This window comes from Loxodonta africana, chromosome 12 (genome assembly GCF_030014295.1).
Source record: "Loxodonta africana isolate mLoxAfr1 chromosome 12, mLoxAfr1.hap2, whole genome shotgun sequence".
Lineage (NCBI taxonomy): Eukaryota > Metazoa > Chordata > Mammalia > Proboscidea > Elephantidae > Loxodonta > Loxodonta africana.
The window spans coordinates 39,291,605-39,309,479 of record NC_087353.1 but is presented as its reverse complement, the minus strand read 5'-3'; the positions used below and the strand labels follow the sequence as shown (position 1 = coordinate 39,309,479).

Sequence of the window (17,875 nt, the reverse complement as noted above, 5' to 3'; positions counted from 1 at the left end):
AGGGACCCCGGGTCCAAAGGACGTGCTCCACTCCTGGCTCTTATTGCTTGGTGGTAATGAGGTCTCACTCCTCTCTGCTCACTGTTCTTTTTTAGATCTCAAAAGAGACTGACTCAGGACCCAACCTAATCCTGTAGATTGAGTCCTGCCTCATTAACATAACTTTCTCTAATCCTGCCTCATTAACATCATAGAGGTTAGGATTTATAACACATAGGCTAATCAGATCACAAAATGGTAGACAGCCACACAATAGCAAAGTGGATACACATTTTGGGGGAACACAATTCAATCTGTAACACCCACCCATGGGTTTTCTGTTTGGTGGCCTCTCCTAAAATAACGTAGTTGAATGTAGGGGGGCCAGTTCTCAAAAAGAACGGACCTGCTGTTCCCCAGAGAGGTTAGAGGTGTTGAGAAGACACGGCTGTAGGCTTCTATTTCAGGTGGTTCCTAAAAAAAAAAAAAGTATGTATATTTGTAAGTATATTACATCATACCTTTATTTGCATAGACTTGTTTCAGGAGAACCTGTTTTATCTCTACCATCACCTTCTAATTTCTCTCAAGGGATATATAGTCCTTTCTATTCTTTTTCATTCAGTTTAAAAATATGGACTGTGTAACATCATCTTTTGGTGGTAACGGGTAAATGTTAGAGCCACCAATTCTGAGTATTCACTGATTTTTAGAAATCTTAAATAAGGGCAAGATTTTATCACTTTGAACTTTTTTACTTTAATACATATGTCACAGAAGGAAAGTCAGTTTTTAAAGGCCAGAAGATGCCACAGTATAAATATTATTTCCGAGCCAGGGAAACATGACCAAGGTAAGAGATAAGCTACTTTATAATAGTATTAAAATGGCTTTCTGACTGGGTGCCGAGATCAAGAGTTTATCTTGTTATCTACAGAGCACAGTAGAATGTTAAGAATCACAATCTGCTGTTTTTTTAGGCTAAGAACAACAGCAATGTTGGGGAAACTGAGAAAGAAGGCCAAATGAAACTGGTCAAGCCAGAAACTATACTTGGGCCGAATCCACTGATTCTCTTCCTTCCTGTGAAATGAGAAAAATAGAATTTGTTTGAAAAGCGAGAATTAATGTGGCTTTCAGCATGGTCATGAAACAACTAGTTTGTATGAATTCTTCATAAGGATCTCTCCAAGTCAACACAGGAATTTTTTTTTTTTTCCTTCCAATCTGTTTTTGAAAGACAGCAAAGCAGAGTAATTGAAAATTAACACATAATCCTACAGAACAGCAGGGTCCTCAGTGCTGGCAAATTCCCAAAGTCCACCTAAAGGCCTGGGCAGACAGCCAGTTTTCAGCTGCTTCTGGGTTGGGATTAAATTTCATTTCCATTCAAGCATTTAAGGTAAAGCCTTTGCCAGTTCTAATTCAGGTTAGTACAAATAGAAAGCTTGAGTATTTCCAAGTCCATACTTAAAAACCTTAGTTTGAAAAATTGAAGCTGACAGAAGCATCGTAATTACTAGCTAGTTTCCTCCTCTCATCAGACTGAGGCTTGAGGTCCTGAAGGTAAGCAAGAATCACATCCATCATGGACTGTCAGCAGAGCAGTGGGGAAGAAGGAAGAGGTTTGGGGAGAAAGACCAGTGTTTTCATGTTCAGATTGAGATCCCGGTAGGATGCTAAAAGTGAAGACAGGCTCTGTAGAGTTTGGATGTGGAGGCTGAGGAAATGGGGGAACGATTTTTCGGGTTTCTTCCTGGCTTGAGTTAAAGTACCTTTGATCAAAACACAGGAGGAGGATTTGGGCAAGAAGATAATGAGGTTATGTTGAATTAGAGGTACCTGTGGGACCCCAGGGAACCACACCATAGTGTGAGTTCTTATCATCCAGATTCTTCCAGCTCCCTCAGATTCACACTAGCAAAGGGCATACACATACTTAGATCCTCCACCTCCACCACTTACCACACACACACTGTCTCACAGAGACACAAATTCCCTCTTTCTCTCTAGTATACAAGCACACGCACACATACCTTTTTTTTTAAAAAAAAACATATCCCGTGGAGGCTTTTAACTTCAGTTCCTCTTGACCTCATCTCCTCATAAACTGTCTCACTGAGGTACGCTGTGTCCACGTGTTGGTTGTGCACCACAGCCTTACACACATAACTAAAATTCCTGTAGCAATACTGAAATTCTTGCAGTTGATCATGCTTAGACCTACAATATTTAACCTTATAGTTTTCATTCCACTTAATATCAAACTATTATAATGTTTCAGTTTGTTTTAGCTAAACTTTTAAAACAAATCAGTGGTGTGGTAGAAGTTTTTGCCTTTTTCATGAACCTTATTAGGAAACCTCCAGCCTGTTCCCCATCTCACCCCAATCTGTTCTTTTCTTTGCAACCAGAGGGATTCTTCTGAAATGCATGTCTGATTATGTTACTCTCCTGATTAGAACTTTCCAATGGCAGTGCTTGGCCACAGCAGCACTGCCCAATAGCATGAAAATGTTTTGTGCTGTTTTTTTTTTAGTATGGTACCCTTTAGCCACAGGTGGCTGGTAAGCACTTGAAATGTGACTTGTGTGACAGAGAACCGAATTTTTAATTTTAGTTAATTTTGATTTAAACAGCCACATGTGGCTAGTAGCAATATAGGTCTACAGGATAAAGTCCAAAATCTTCAGGGTCCCTTAGAAGACCTTTTGTGAGCTGACCCCAGCTGCCTCTCCAGCCCCACCTCATACCACTCTCTTTACTTGACATCTACACTGAGAATTACTTGAATTGTTTACAGGTCCCCAAGGCAGTTTTTGCATATGCGGCTTCTTCTTGTAGTACCTCCCCATTTTATTTCCTCTTACTCTCCTCTCTTCCTGCGTCTAATTCTTCTTTCTCAAGTTAGCTTCACCTCCTCCAGGCAGCCTTTCCTAATGTCCTAAAACTAGATTATGTTAGTCTTCTGCGATCCATAGCATCTTCTATATGTCATTGTATTGTCATTGCCTGTTTGTCAATGTCTTTCTAGACTATAAACTAGAAACTAATTCTTTCTCTCCAGACCTTCTCTCTGCTGCTTGCCTCTTAATCAGTACTTCTCTACTGGGAACGGGATTTTCTTCTTCAGTTATTTGAAATGAATAACATAACATTGCCTGGTTATTCCATTCAAGGCAGGTACTAAAGGTGAAAAAGAAGGTTATGATTGAATTTATGTAACTAGCTAGTGGGAAATTTAACTGATTACTAGGATTTTACATAATTTAAGGCCAATCATTAATTGATAGTGGATATTTAACCTCACTGAGCTTATTTATTCAAAAGGAAACATAGATAGGATGGAGGACAAAAGGAAGGACTACATAGGTATGTTTTCTCTTTTATTAAGATTTTTATTTGGAAAAGATTTTTTCATACATTTAGTAGGAGGGAGAAGTCATTTGGCACATTTAGCTTTCCAGTGGCAGATTTAAATCACATCGTGGCTCACCATTTCATCAGGGTGAAACTCCTTTGCTGAGACAGCAGCAATAAAGATGAATGGTGTTGAAAACTCTTAGCAAGCTCCAGGTGTCACTCCAACTCCTTCACCCTGTCCGAAACCTGCCTGGGCCCGAGAATCTGCAAAGAACTTTGCACATCATCAAGCTTATTTGTCTCTCACAGGTTCTCCATGGACAGCAACATTTTTTCTCATCTATTTCCCCTGAACAGAGCAGGTTGTATAACACTCCTGCCGTGAGCTGTTGTAAGCATGCCCTCCCCAACTCGTCTTCGCTCTTTGTGGGTTATAGCCCTTTGAGGAGAATAATCCAGACGGGGAATATTTTTGCATTCTGTAAAAATCTCTTCCATGCTCATGCCTTGGCATTGTGTTTAGTGACCGAGGAAAAAAGGAACTTAATTTGCTCTCAGAATTATCTGTGGTGTGCTACAGAATCACGTGTTAAAGAATGATGAAACTTCCTGCCCTATAGATCTGAGAGTCTCAGTCAGACATTTGGAAACCAGTTAATATGTTTACTACACATGAATTAATGTATTTGTACATATTAACATGTTGACGTTAAAGGACACAGCTTGACGGAGCATGGCCAAAAGCTGTGGTCTTCTACGAGAGCTCTGCCCTGAAACATGCTGCTCTCGTTGCTGGGCCCTCTCCTGTACTCTCACATCAGGGTTTTCTTTCTGAAGTCACTGATCGTTCTGAGTATATGGATTTTAACTGGAATATTTCCGTATGCCTTCCTGCACCTTTGGTGGCCCCACCGCAGATTTCTCCCACTGTGACAAAAGTACTAATATTTCTCCAAACCCCAGGACTTCCCAGAGGCAGCGAATTGCTTTGTAATTTATTGTTGGAATCAGCTGGCTTTGCAAGTTTATTGTGGAGGACATAGAGTTTCTCACAGAGGACTTCTAAATGAGCTTCAGTGTTGTATCTTCCTTAAGGTGTTTAGACCTGTCTGAAGCTCTGGAGGCCAGCCTATGTCAAAGGTGATAATGGACTTTTCCCTTCCAGTTAGATCAAATTCTAGATAAAAAGTGACTAAATATTTTGGAATAGCCTAAATTCCATCGTGTGGCTAATTTTTGGTCTCTCCCTTGCTTTGTTTCCTTCCTCGGTCTCTGCTGTAAATTTCTCTAGGTCTGGACTCAGTCTTGGGCCCCCTTCTCTAAAATCCATTTTAGTGATACCACATCTAATCTCCAAGCCGAATCACTCTCCTAAATTCCAGAACCAGTTATCCAAATGCTCACCTGACATTTCCATTTAGATGTTTCACAAAAAGCAAAAAAACCAAACCCATTGCCATGGCTTCAATTCCGACTCATAGGAACCGTAAAGAATGAAGTAGAACTGCCCCATAGGGTTTCCAAGGAGCACCTAGTGGATTTGAACTGCCGACCTTTTGGCTAGCAGATGTGGCTCTTAACCACTACACCACCAGGGTTTCCTGTGTTTCATAGACAACTTAAAAAACCTATCTAAACCCGAACTTACTGCCTTCCCTCTCAAACCTGTTCCTCCTACAGTGTTTCGTCTCAGTAAATGGCAGCACCATCCACCTCTTGCTGAAGGCAGACACCTGGGAGTCTTTTTTGGCTTCTCTTTCTCTCTCTCCCCACCCTCTTGCACTCACCCCAGCCAGCCAGTCACTAAATCCCTATTCTTTTCAGCTTTATCAGGGTACAATTTATGTACGTAATTTATATACACAATAAGATTTACCAATTAAGTGTATAATTTGATATGTTTTGACAAATGTGTACAGTCCAATAAGTCAGTATTGATTTTTTTCTCCCGAATACTCTCTCAAATCCAACCACTTTTTTCCATACCCTAGTCCAGGCCACCAAGAATTGTCCCTCAACTAGATTACTGTTCACTGATTTTCCTGCTTTCTCTTTTGGCCTATTCTAGCCAGCTTTTTTCACTACAGACAGTTATCTTTCAAAAGCATGTGTCTGATCACAGCACCCCGCTGCCTAAAACCCAGAAGCATGTCATTGTCCCTGAGAGAAAATCCAGTTTTTTAACATGGTTTGTAAGGGCTTTCATAATGCCCTACCTATCTTTCCAGCCTCATTTTCTGATATTCTTTCCCACTCCTCCAGCTTCAACTTTGAAACTCTTTCAGTTCTTAGAGTGTACTGTAAATTCTGTCATTCGGGCCTTCACACATACTGCTCCCTCTGCCTGGAACCCTCTTCACCCACATTCTCACCTAGCCAACGCCTACTCATCATTCAAGTTTCAACTTAGATGTCACTTTATGAAGGATTTAGACTAGGCTAAATCCTCTTTCTATGGCCTCCCAAAAAACCCTTTTGTAACACTCCCTATACATATAAATACATGATTAATGTTGTATTCCCCTCAAGAATTCACAAGAGTGGAGCCACATTAGCTTATTTATCACTGTGGCCCCAGCCCCCAATATAATATTGGCACATAGTAGACACTCAATAAATATACTGAAAATTCAGTACAGCTAAAATTCGTTGAATGGTTATTATGTACCAGGCAATTCAGTTTTGTATCCCAGCCAAAATCCGAACTATGACTACGTGGAAATTAACACATTTTTAGTTTATAGGATGATTTATTATCCTGTTTCCAGACCTCATGGGTAAACCCTGTAGAGCTTATACCTATTTCTTAAAATAGCCACATGTTAGGGACCCTGTCGTTGACCAAAAACAAAAAAGCACTTTTACAAGCTCCAAAGACAGAAGGAAGGCAAAAGCATTGCTCCAAAATAGATTTCGGAGTGTTACAGGCAGTGTTCACATCTTGTAACTACCTTGTTTTACGTTTCATCCCTGATTCAGCTTCTTATTCCTAGCTTATTTCTTAAACCTTGGCTTTATTAACCTCGTTAGACCTCTGGCCATTCCCCAAAGGCCAGTTACTTGCCATGGTTCCTTTTGGACTTCTGTTCTTGTGCTTTGGCCCTCAGTCGTTTTGTAGGCTTTCTCCTTAAGATGTTACCACGCTAGTTTCTACTATCTAGACCAAACTGAGGCACATCTGAGACTTACGTGGTCACCATACAACAAGAAGTCTGGTGGAGACAGTCCAAGAAAAGCATATTGCATCCTGGAATGGTCCTGTTAGATTAAGAGAACCCTAGAGTTGATCCTGAGCTAGAAGGTTTACCAGGAGGAAAGACATGCTAATTTCAGAGCTACTTTTCTCTAGGTTGCTATGTCAGCGTGGAAGGGTACAGCCTTAATTAGTTTTTCACCTCCATCAGAATGAATCCCTAGGGCTACCTAAAAGTTATCAGAGGCATAGAAAGTTTATAGAACTAGTTTGGAATCAAAGTAGACTTATTGATGTGGCTATAGGACTATTATTGACCTAAATTCAGGAATATAAACAAAGACTTCTGAACTCCTCTCAGATATTGGTATGGTATACAGGTATGTACCTGGTTCAAGAGCACTTTTACCAACCACCACATGGCATACACTAGGGAAAAGACTGGCAAACTACAGCCTACAAGTGGCAGCCTGTTTTTGTAAGTAAAGCTTTATTGGAACACAGGCAAGCCCATTATTGACATATTGTTTCTTGCTGCTTTCCCTACAGTGGCAGAGTTGAGTAGTTGTGATGGAGATCCTATGGCCCGCAAAGCCTAAACAAACTATTTATTATCTGGCCCTTTGAGAAAAACAAGCATTGTACCTCTTCTTGGAGTTCGAATAAGAATATAAGAAAGATGAGATGTAGCTCTAAAGACAAACTGTTCTCATTACTTAGACTCACAGAATTTCAGAGTAAATAAAAGGTGCCTTAGAGCTCAGCATGATGTGATTCATTATTGGACTCAACACTGAAAGATAATGAAATGTGATTATAGCGGGCGTTGTAGGCCTTTACATCTACTTAATTATTAGTGCTTCCTTCGGATTACTGCAGTAGTAATAATCAGAGGTACAATTTTGGCCTCTCTGAAATTAAGAATATCAAATGTGGAGATGAAATGAATTTCCCTATCTCACTTCAGCACACCCGAGGGCTTGGTAATGGGAAGGATCAGTGTGGCCAGTGTTTGAGTTCTAGAGAAATATAAGTGTATAATCGATACTCTTTTTCAGAGAGCAGTCGGTAATTAGCAGTTGGGGGAAGTACCACCTCCCCGGCGGGCCGAGCTCAACCAGGGCATTAGAGATCACTTTGACATAACCCTTTGGAGCCCTTCCCCTTCTTCAGAGGTCACTCCCTTAAATGTTTAACACTTCCAAACAGTGGTTACCAGAACAGCCCTCATTGTTTGGGTAGAAATGAATGAGTTGAAAATGAATTATTATCTTAAAATCAATCATAACAGCCCTTCATAATAATCCCCAAATTCAGTATTTTCACTTCTTTTACAAATGTAATAATTGAGGTACTCCGAGAACTCAATTCAAGGACAGAAAGGAGGATTCAATCTAAACTCAAAATTGTTTATTTCCCAAATACAGGTGAGCTCCCAAGCTGCAGCCATCGAGTACTAATCTTGCTATGTACTCACAACTACCTCAGCCAAGGACTTCCTTCTCTGAAAAGCAGCTTCGGGAGCTCCCCACCACTAACACAAATTGCTTACCCCTGTCCTTCACTGCTGTCAACTCCATTTCCCTTTTGGAGGCAGCTTGGTGCAGTGGAAAGAGCTTTTCAGTCAAATAGGTTTCAGGGTCTGCCCTTGTCACTTACCTGTTGTATGAACTCTTTATGCTTAATTAGTTCATCTATAGAAGCAATTCACTAATTTAACAAGTATTTGCAGAGTATGTATTATGTGCCAAGGCACTCTTTGAGGAGGTAGTGATTTAGCTGTGTAAAGATAAGTGCCTAAATTCATCTAACTTCCATTCTAATGGAGAACACACAAAAAAATAATTTTATAATAAAGGGTAGTGATAAATGCTCTCCAGAAAAATAAAGCTTGATGGAGAAACAGAGAATGACTAGGGCAGAGGGCCGTAGATTTTTGATTGGATGGTCAGGGAAGGACTGAAGAGACGACATTTGATTAGGAAATTGAATAATGTGGAGAGAAAGAGAGCCATGCCAGGATCCGAGGGAATAATGTTCCAAGTAAAGGAGTAGTAAGTACAAAGGTCTTGTGGTGGGAATGAACTTGGTGTTTTCTTGGAAAAGCAGAAAGATCAGTGTGGCGGAAGCACAGTGAGCAGTGGGAAGATTTATAGGAAATTAGGTCAGAGAAGTAGCTAGGAGCCAGACTATATAAGGGTGGCAGGATCTGATTTTTTTTCTAAATATTTTTTAATGAACTTTTAATTTTAGAATCATTTTATGTTTGAAGAAAAGTTGCAAAGATAGTACTTTGAGTTTCCATTTACCTCTTACTCTTTTTCCCCTGAAGTCAACATCTTACATGTCCGTGGTACATTTGCCACAGCCGGGAAACCAACATCTATACATTACTATTAACTGCACTTCAGACATTATTTGGATTTCATTAGTTTTTCCACTGATGTCCCTTTTCTGTTCCAGATTACCACACTGCGTTAGGTCATCATGACTCTTCTGGCTTGTGACAGTTTCTTAGTCCTTTGTTTTCATGGCCTTGACAGCTCTGAGGAGCCCTGGTCAAGTATTTTATAGACTGTCTCTCATGTTATTCCCATGATTAGACTGGGGTTATGGGTTTTGGAGAAGAATACCACACAGGTGAAGTGCCCTTGTCATCATATCATCAGGGGAGTACATGCTACCAACATGACTTGTCACTGATAATATTAATCTTGGCCGAGGTACTGTTTACGAGGTTTCTGTACTGTAATGTTACTCTTTTCCACATTTCCCTACTCTGTTCTTTGGAAGTAAGTCACTAAACCCAGCCCACATCAAGGAGGAGGGAGGGAGATTACGCACTACACCCTGGAGGGGAAAGTACCCACATAAATTATTTGGAGTTTTTCTGTAGGGAAGATTCACCTCTTTTTCTCCTATTTCTCTCTATATATCAGTCTGGACTCATGGATATTTATTTTATATTTGAGTTATAATCCAATACTACATTATTTAGTTTGTTGCTCAAAATGTTCTAGCTTTGGCCATTCGGAGCTCTTTCAGATTGGGTCCTGTGTCCCTTTGCCATGTCCTCATTGTTTTGATTTTTGAGCACTTCCGTACTATTTGACATTACAGCGTGCTCCAGGCTCATCTTGTATACTGGCTCGCATCATCCACTGTCTGCTTACTAATTAGCTCAGTTCCAATATGCATATATAGCAGTTTTAGAATTGTTAATATCCTACTTTTTAACAAAGTGTACAATTCGGTGGTTTTTAGTATAGTTAGAGTTGTACAGCCATTACCACAGTCAATTTTAGAATATTTCCATCGCCCCCAAACTGATTTATTTTTAAAAGATTACTCACTGCAGTGTGGAGAATTGACTATAGGGGACAACAGTGGAAAAAGAGAGACTAGTTAAGAGGCTATTGGGGTAGTTTAAGTGAAATTTGGTGCAAAATTCCAGGTGAGAAATTATGGCAACTGTGGAGAGCAGTGAAAGTGGCTGGTTTGAGGGTCTGTTTTGAAAGTAGAGCCAACAGGACTTGTTAATGAATTGAATGTGAAGTGTGAGGAAAACATAAAAATGAAGCTAACTCCTGGGTTTTTGGTGTCGTGCTGTATGACGGTGATGCTATTCATTTAAGCTGTTCAGTCCAGAAGAGTGGTAGCTTAGGCAGTAAGTCAGGAGAAGAGGTTCTGTTTTGAACTTACTAAGTTTAAGGTGCCTGTTAGGCAATCAAGGGCAAATGCTAAATTTAAAAAACAAAAAACCTTCCTGTCGACTCCCACTCATGGCGACCCCACATGGGTCAGAGTAAAACTCTGCTCCATAGGGTTTTCAGTGGCTGATTTTTCTGGAAGTATATCACCAGGACTTTTTTCCAAGGTGCCTCTGGGTGGACTCGAACCACCAACCTTTTGGTTAGTAGCCAAGCACATTAACCATTGGCACCACACAGTTACTCCAGATGTTGAAAATACATGATTCTGGAGCTCAGGGGAGAGGTGAAATTGTGAGGGTTACAGTAATACCATTCTTATAAGATTGTTCTGAGAATAAACAAGAGACCATATATAAAAGTACCTGGTAGGTCACAGGGACTCTGCTCTTAGTGACTCTTCCCAGCGCTAAAGTAAATACTAATGCAGTAGATTTTATGTTATTCTCATCTTACAGATGAAGGGACAAAGGTGTAGAGTAAGTATCAGAGCATGGATTAAAACCCAAACTGCCGGACTCCAAAGCCCATGCTCTCAATTGCTATGCGCCACTGCTTCCCACCTAGTAAGAAGGTCTGCTACCGGTGGCTCCACCCTGTACTTCAGACCTAGCTTCTAGCACGCTTGTCCTGCTTATCTGCTTCCCCCCATCACTTGCCCTTCATCCCTGTTTTCCTTACTGACGTTCCTCCCCTTTGCTCCCTAACTCCATAGGTATGCCTCTGAACTTTGGCCAGAGGCTCCTTCTCTTGCCAGCTACCTCTAGAGATTCCCCAGCAACCATGAGGCATTATCACCTAGACTTAAGAATGTCCCCCCTCTCGAGAGCAGTTCTCACACTTCCGTGTGCATCTGGGGCACCTGGGAACTTGTGTCAAATGCAGATTCCAGGCCTTGTTCCCAGAGGGTCTAATTCAGGAGAAACCTGGGAGTTCTGAAGGTGGTAATCTGGGGAAATACATTCTTAGAAGTGCTGCTGTAGACCCTTCAGTCTTATCAGGATCCTTTGTCCCCAGCCGTGGTCATCCTGCATTGGTTAGAGCTGGGGGAGGGGGCCCTGGGGAGAAGTGTGTTCTTTTCATTATCACTCCTCTTTTGAACTCCAAGATTCATTCTGCTCACCCTTGATTTGCTCATCTCCCTAATTGAATAAAATTCTGCTATTATATTCTCTCAAAGGACCATGTCCCTCTTGTCATAAAACTTATTACATTTGCAATTTTATGTTTATTTGTGTGACTATTTGATTATCTCTTTTCCTATTAGACTGTTAGTGCCAGGAGAGCAGCAACTGTGGTTGGGTCTTGCATGCTGCGTGCCCCAGCTTCTGGCACAGTGCCTGGCACCTAGTTGGAGCTCCACACAGTTCACTGAATGAATTACCTTGAAACTCTTGTGTGTTTCCTCATAGCTACATTGTTTCGAATGCCCAATTCACGTCAGCATTGTTATTAGAACGATTGTATGTTTAGGGATTAACATCACCTACTTTTGTAGACTGAATTGCCATTTGACAGCTTAAAAACAGAACAATTATTTGTATGCTTTTGTTTTTATGGGAAAATATATTCTGAATTCCAAACTATTGACTTTGCTAAAGCAAAACCTATAATGTAAGTTGAATGTTGCCTATGTATTGTGTGTGTGTGTGTGTGTAAAGTTTGAGATATTGTATCAAAAAAGGAAAGAGTTTAAATTCAAAAAGTAAATCTAGGAAAACAGGTACAACTTTGAATGTGAGTAGAACAGCATAACACCCCACACCCCAAACAAAATCAGCAGGAAATTCATGGAGACGTGTGTTCCCTATCTACTATAAGCAGCTACCGGTAATGCTTTTCATTTTGGTCTAGATCCCTAATTATTTGACAAACAACATTAGTTCTGAATAGCAGTCTTCCTGTAAACCTAAGATGGAGTTTAGTGAACTATTTTCTCTGAGGAAAAATAAGTAACCAGGAAAAAAAGATTTCCACAAGTTCCTGCCTCACCTACACATGCACCTGTGTTGGTTGCATATACACGGCCACCCTCTTTGTATGTGGGTCCCCCACGTGTACCCTGAGTCTCATGTTCACTCACCAGTTAGAACTTCTGGTAAATCAGTTCTCCTTTCTTATCTCCTGCATCTTTTTTCCCCATCTCAGCTCCATCTTTCCTATCAACCTGTAAATTTGCTAATTTTTCTCCTTTGGGGGGAAAAATCCTCTCTTGACCTCAGTTTCCTCTCCTGTTCCCCCTACATATCCTTGCCATTTTAGAAAAACTTCTTGAAAGTTATCTACATTGAATGCCTTCAACTTGTGTTCTGCTATTCCTTTTTAAACCCCTGCCCCCACCCCCAACTCAGGCTTTCATCTGCCGTTATTCTGTCAAAATGATTTCTGCTAGGAGACAAATGACTTCCGCAGTGCTAAATCCAGGGGTCAATTCTCAGTACTTATCTGTTTTTTTTTTTTATCTTACTTGATGGCAGTAGCATTTGACATAGATGTTCCCTCCTTCCTACATGAAACACTTTCTGCATTTGGCTTCTGGATATTGTGCTCTCCTGGTTTTCCTCCTACTTCTTCTCAGCCTCCTTGGCTAATTTTTCCATACCTCTTTGAACTCTTAGTGTGCCACAGAGAACACTTTTCTGTCTGCACTTACTGTGTTGCTGACCTCATCCAGACTCATAGCTTTTAGGCACTATCTGCAAACTGGTGATTTCCAAACATATTTTTCTGGCCCAGGCCTTTTCTCTGAGTTCTAACCTCCTATGTCCACCTCGTCTGCCTTCATCTGGGTGTTTAACAATGTCTCATAATTAGCATGTTCTGAACTAAGTCCTCTGTCTTCCCCTACCAGACTTGTTTATCCTATAGTCGACCCCATCTCGGTTAATGGCAATTCTGTTCTCCTAGTGCTCAGTCAAAACCTGTGATTCCTCTGTTTTTCTTATACCTGTCTAAGATATTAACAGAATTAGATCAGCTCTATCCAAGAGCACCTTCACAATCTAGCCAAGATCCTGCTATATCTCACCACTCATACTGCTACTGCCGTTTTCCTAACCACCCTTTTCTCTCATCTGGATTATTGTTATAGTCTTCCAAGTAGCTGCTGCTTTCTCTGCCCTCTGGCAGTTACTTTTCATAGACAAAATGATTCTTTTAAAATATCAATCAGATCGTATTTCTCCTCTGCTCAAAACCCTCTTGACAGCTTCTCATATCAGAATAAAGAAGTCCTTATAATGGCCCCCAACATTCTATAGCAGTACTTCTCAATCTGCTTGCTGTTAAAAAAAAAAAAAAAAGCACTATTGTTTTCTTTTTGTAAAGTACATAAAAATGAGTTTCTAAAGAGAGAACTTTTACTTCTAGTCAGGATGGAGTAACTGGTATCAGATTAGCCCTTTCACCATAAACTATTAGAAAACTGGTCCCAATAAATGAAAGAACTGTTTTCAGAAATGAAACAATATATAGTGCATGACTGATCCCTGAGGGAAGGAAAACAAATGTGATGAGCCCTGAGATTGCCCAGACTTTTTGCCTGGAGGTATCTGGCAAACTCCAATCCCGGAGCCAAGCAGAGCAAGGCAATCTTGCTGTGATAAGGAGACAGAAATTGGAATTTATGGAGGCTGGAATTAGCAGGGCAAAGTACTATAGAGGAAGAAGGGATACAAAGAAAACAAACAACAACAACAAAAAAAATGAAAAACCAAGCCCGTTGAATTCCAACTCATAGCGACCCTATAGGTCAGAGTAGAACCACCACCATAGGGCTTCTAGAGAGTGGCTGGTGGATTCAAACTGCTGGCCTTTTGGTTAGCAGCCTGAGCTCTTAACCACTGCACCACCAAGGCTCCGTGCAAAGAAAGAGCTCCATAAATGTGCATAAAGGTCCCTCGAATCCCCAAACCAGGCAAATAACAGCTGCCTTGCCAGTAACAACCACTGGAGAGCTGAAAGTGGAACAACTACCTCAACTCACACAGAATTGGAAAATGTTCAAATTTCAGCCAACCGGAGTGGAGGGGCATTGCTGAACACTTGGGGCATTCAGCAAAGACCCCAGAAAGACAACACCTTAGGGGCTGGGTGAAAATAGCCCTAGATGAAGGTTATTCTAGGTCTGTGCAAATGAAGCTTAAACACAAGGCTCAAAAAGACCAAGCTGATCTAAAGTAAATTAACCAACCACCAGTCTCTTTAGAGAAGCACAGTGAAATCCAGACACTCGACAAAATAATATCTGCAATGTCCATCATCCAATAAAAAGCTAGAAGATATAAGAAAAGCACGAAAGTATAACTTGTAACCAGGAGAAAAACTGGTCAATAGAAACAGATCCAGAAATGACAGGATTAGTTATTAGTAGACACAGACTTAAACTGGTCATGATAAATATCAAGAATATAAAGGAAAATTTGAGTGTAACGAGGAAATGAATGGAAGATATAAAAAAGAACCAAATGAAATATAATTAGAACTTTCTGCATACATATTCTACTTGGATAAAAAAAAATTTTTAATACAAAAAGAAACTTCTAGAGTTGAATGGGATGATACCTGAAATGAAGAATTCAATGGATATGCTTAACAGGAGAAGAAAAGCTCACTAAGCTTAAAGACATTGCAGTACAAACTATCTAAAATGAAGCACAGAGAAAAAAATGACTTGTGGGACAGTCAAGCAGTTAGACTTAACAGACCAAACCAAAACCAAACCCACTGCCATCGAGTCAAATCCAACTCATAGCGACCCTACAGGACAGAGTAGAACTGCCCCATAGAGTTTCCAAGGAGCACCTGGTGGATTCGAATTGCCAACCTTTTAGTTACCAGTTGTAGCTCTTAACCCTGTGCCATCAGGGTTTCTAATAGAAGGAGAAGAGAAAAAAGATATTTAGGAGATAGTTTTTCCAAATTTTTTAATAAATTTTTTTTGTAAATTTGGTGAAAACTTTTTTTTTTTTATAAACCCACAGATACAAGAAGCTCAGCAAATTCTAAGCACAAAGAAAATCACACCAAGGCATATCATAATCAAATTGCTGAAAGCCAATGATATTGGCCTTTAATTTAAATACTTAATTTGAAAATATTAAAAATTAGAGGAGAAAAAAAAAAAAAACCTTATTACATACAAGGGAACAAAGATAAAAGTTACCAATGACTTCTCATCAAACAAATCAAACCAGAAGAAGATAAAATGACATCTTGAATGTACAGAAGAACTTATTTGTTTTCTTTCTAAACTATACAAATTTTCTAGTTTATCCACTGAAAAGGCCTAGAAGCAGTGACCACTGAGAAACAGTGAGCACCCTAGTGCCCTGATTGTGGTCTCTAAATGCTATTCTTAGTAAAAGGAACCAGGAATCCTTGGAAGAATGGTTGGTTCCAGGTCTAGGGCAGGATGTATACAACATGATCCCAGGATATCTTACTGTGCTAGGAAACAAAGAAGTTAACAAGGTCTAACGGTCATGTCAGAGCCCTGGTGGCTAAATGATACAGCAGTTAAATGATACAGCTGCCAACCAAAAGGTTGGCAGTTCAAATCCACCAGCTGTTCCTTGGCGACTCTGTGGGGCAGTTCTCTATTCTGTAAGGTTGCTATGGGTTGGAATCGACTTAATGGCAACAAGTTTTTTTTTTTTTTTTTTAATGGTCATGTCAAGAGAATACAGAAGCCTATTTACAAGGCCTCCCACAGGGTAAAGACAGGGCAATTTAAGCATCAAAAAAATAATGTTTGCAATGGATTGAAGCATATTAAAAAATATATAAAAATCTATGAGCTCATACTGGCACTAAAAAAAGAAAACTCGGTCACCATTAGAGGTTGCTAGGGCACTAATTCATTGTTCTGAATTTTGTTCAATGATAGGAAATATCAAACATTTGTTTTACATTTCCTAAGTGAACAGTATATTCAAGATAAATGAATAAAGGAAATTAATAAATGCATGAAATGATAAAATTGGAAAATATTTTGAAACCCTTATGAAATGATGATTCTAGGCAAGAATCATCAGTAAATACTAAATTTACTAAATACTAAAACCATTAGAGGAAAAGTTGATGGGGAACTTTATAATGGAGTGATGTGACCAATAACATCTGAATCCACTTAGCAATATTTACATTATATTACGCGTCTCATATTGTGATTATAAGAAGTATGCCATACTACCTACCTATGATGTATTCTTGCCTCTTCTCAAAAAAATAAAGCAACAACAACAAAATTGAATCTAATCAGACCTCTAGATCTAACCACAGGGGATAGAGAAACAAGTTAAATGATACCACAGGGAAGCAGTCAGTCAAATCCAGAATGTAGGATGTTCTACAAGACTTGGTTTCTTCACAGGTATGTGTTATGAAAGAAAATGGAGAAAACAGGAACTACTATAGATTAAAAACAGAAACATAGCAGTCAAATACAAACATAAAAAAAAACATATTGACCAAATACAATGTGTGGACCTTGTTTTGATCTTGATTTTAACTGTAAAAGGACATTTTTGAAGATTTGAAGAAATTTGCAGATGACTGAAATATTAATAAATTTTTGTAAATTTTGTTAGGCATAATAATAGCATTGAGATTATATAAAAAAAAATTTCACTATCTGATAGATACACATACTGAAGTATTTATTCCTAGGTGAAATAATAAATCGTCTAGGATTTGCTCTGGCCACCCTCTCCTGTACAAAAAACTGGGGGATGGGGAGAATCATTTAAACAAGATTGACAGAATATGGAGATTTGTTGAAGTTTGATGATGGGTAGATAAGGGGTAGTCATGAAATTACTCAAATGTGTATGTTTTAATGTTTCTGTAGTAAAAAGTGGAACCCTGATGGCACAATGGTTAAAGCCCTTTGGGTGCTAACCAAAAGGTCGGTGGTTACAACCTGCTGGCTGCTCCTCAGGAGAAAGATGTGGCAGCCTGCCTCCATAAAGATTTATAGCCTTGAAAACCCTTTGAGGTAGTTCTACTCTGTCCTGTAGGGTCGCTATGAGTCAGGAGTCAGAATCCACTCAACAGCAATGGGTTATAGTAAAAAGTTTTAAAGAAAGAAAAAGATCATCTGCTTAAAGACCTTCCATATATCTTTAAGAGAAGTCTTCACTTAGAATATATATATAGGGTAGATTTACAATTAGATATAGTTCTAACAAGTTTGGTTTGAGTACCAATTTTTTGGGAGAAAATTGAATAAGCTGTAGGCAGGTATCCTTATAGAAATGAAAATACTTAACTGGTAATATGAGATAGCTATCAAAACTCTTAAACATGGATGCAAGTTATAAAAAGCACAACATTCGGGGGCCACATAGTAAGTCCAAATAGACCTACTCTACCTCAACTTCATTTTCCACTAGGTGGCATTTCCTAAAAGATACATCATCACAGAGCCCAGAGCTTGGACAAGTCTAGTGAGCAAGGCTCCGCTGGTGACTCTTTATTGGTGTTCTTCTCAAGGGTTCTAGTGTCATTCAAAGCAGTCCCCTAAGGGGGGCTGTCTTTGTTCAAAGCAGTTGTGAGATATATTCCCTGTGGACTAACCGCCGTTAATCCTGGTTCCATTATGCATTGTGATTTTTTTATTTTCTATATC

General features: G+C 39.6%; 1 protein-coding gene across 13 annotated transcripts in view; it reads left to right on the top strand.

Annotated features, from left to right (window-relative positions):
• DTNB (dystrobrevin beta) overlaps positions 1-17,875 on the top strand; it is a 415,855-nt gene that overhangs the window by 318,062 nt on the left and 79,918 nt on the right. The window lies entirely within an intron of this gene.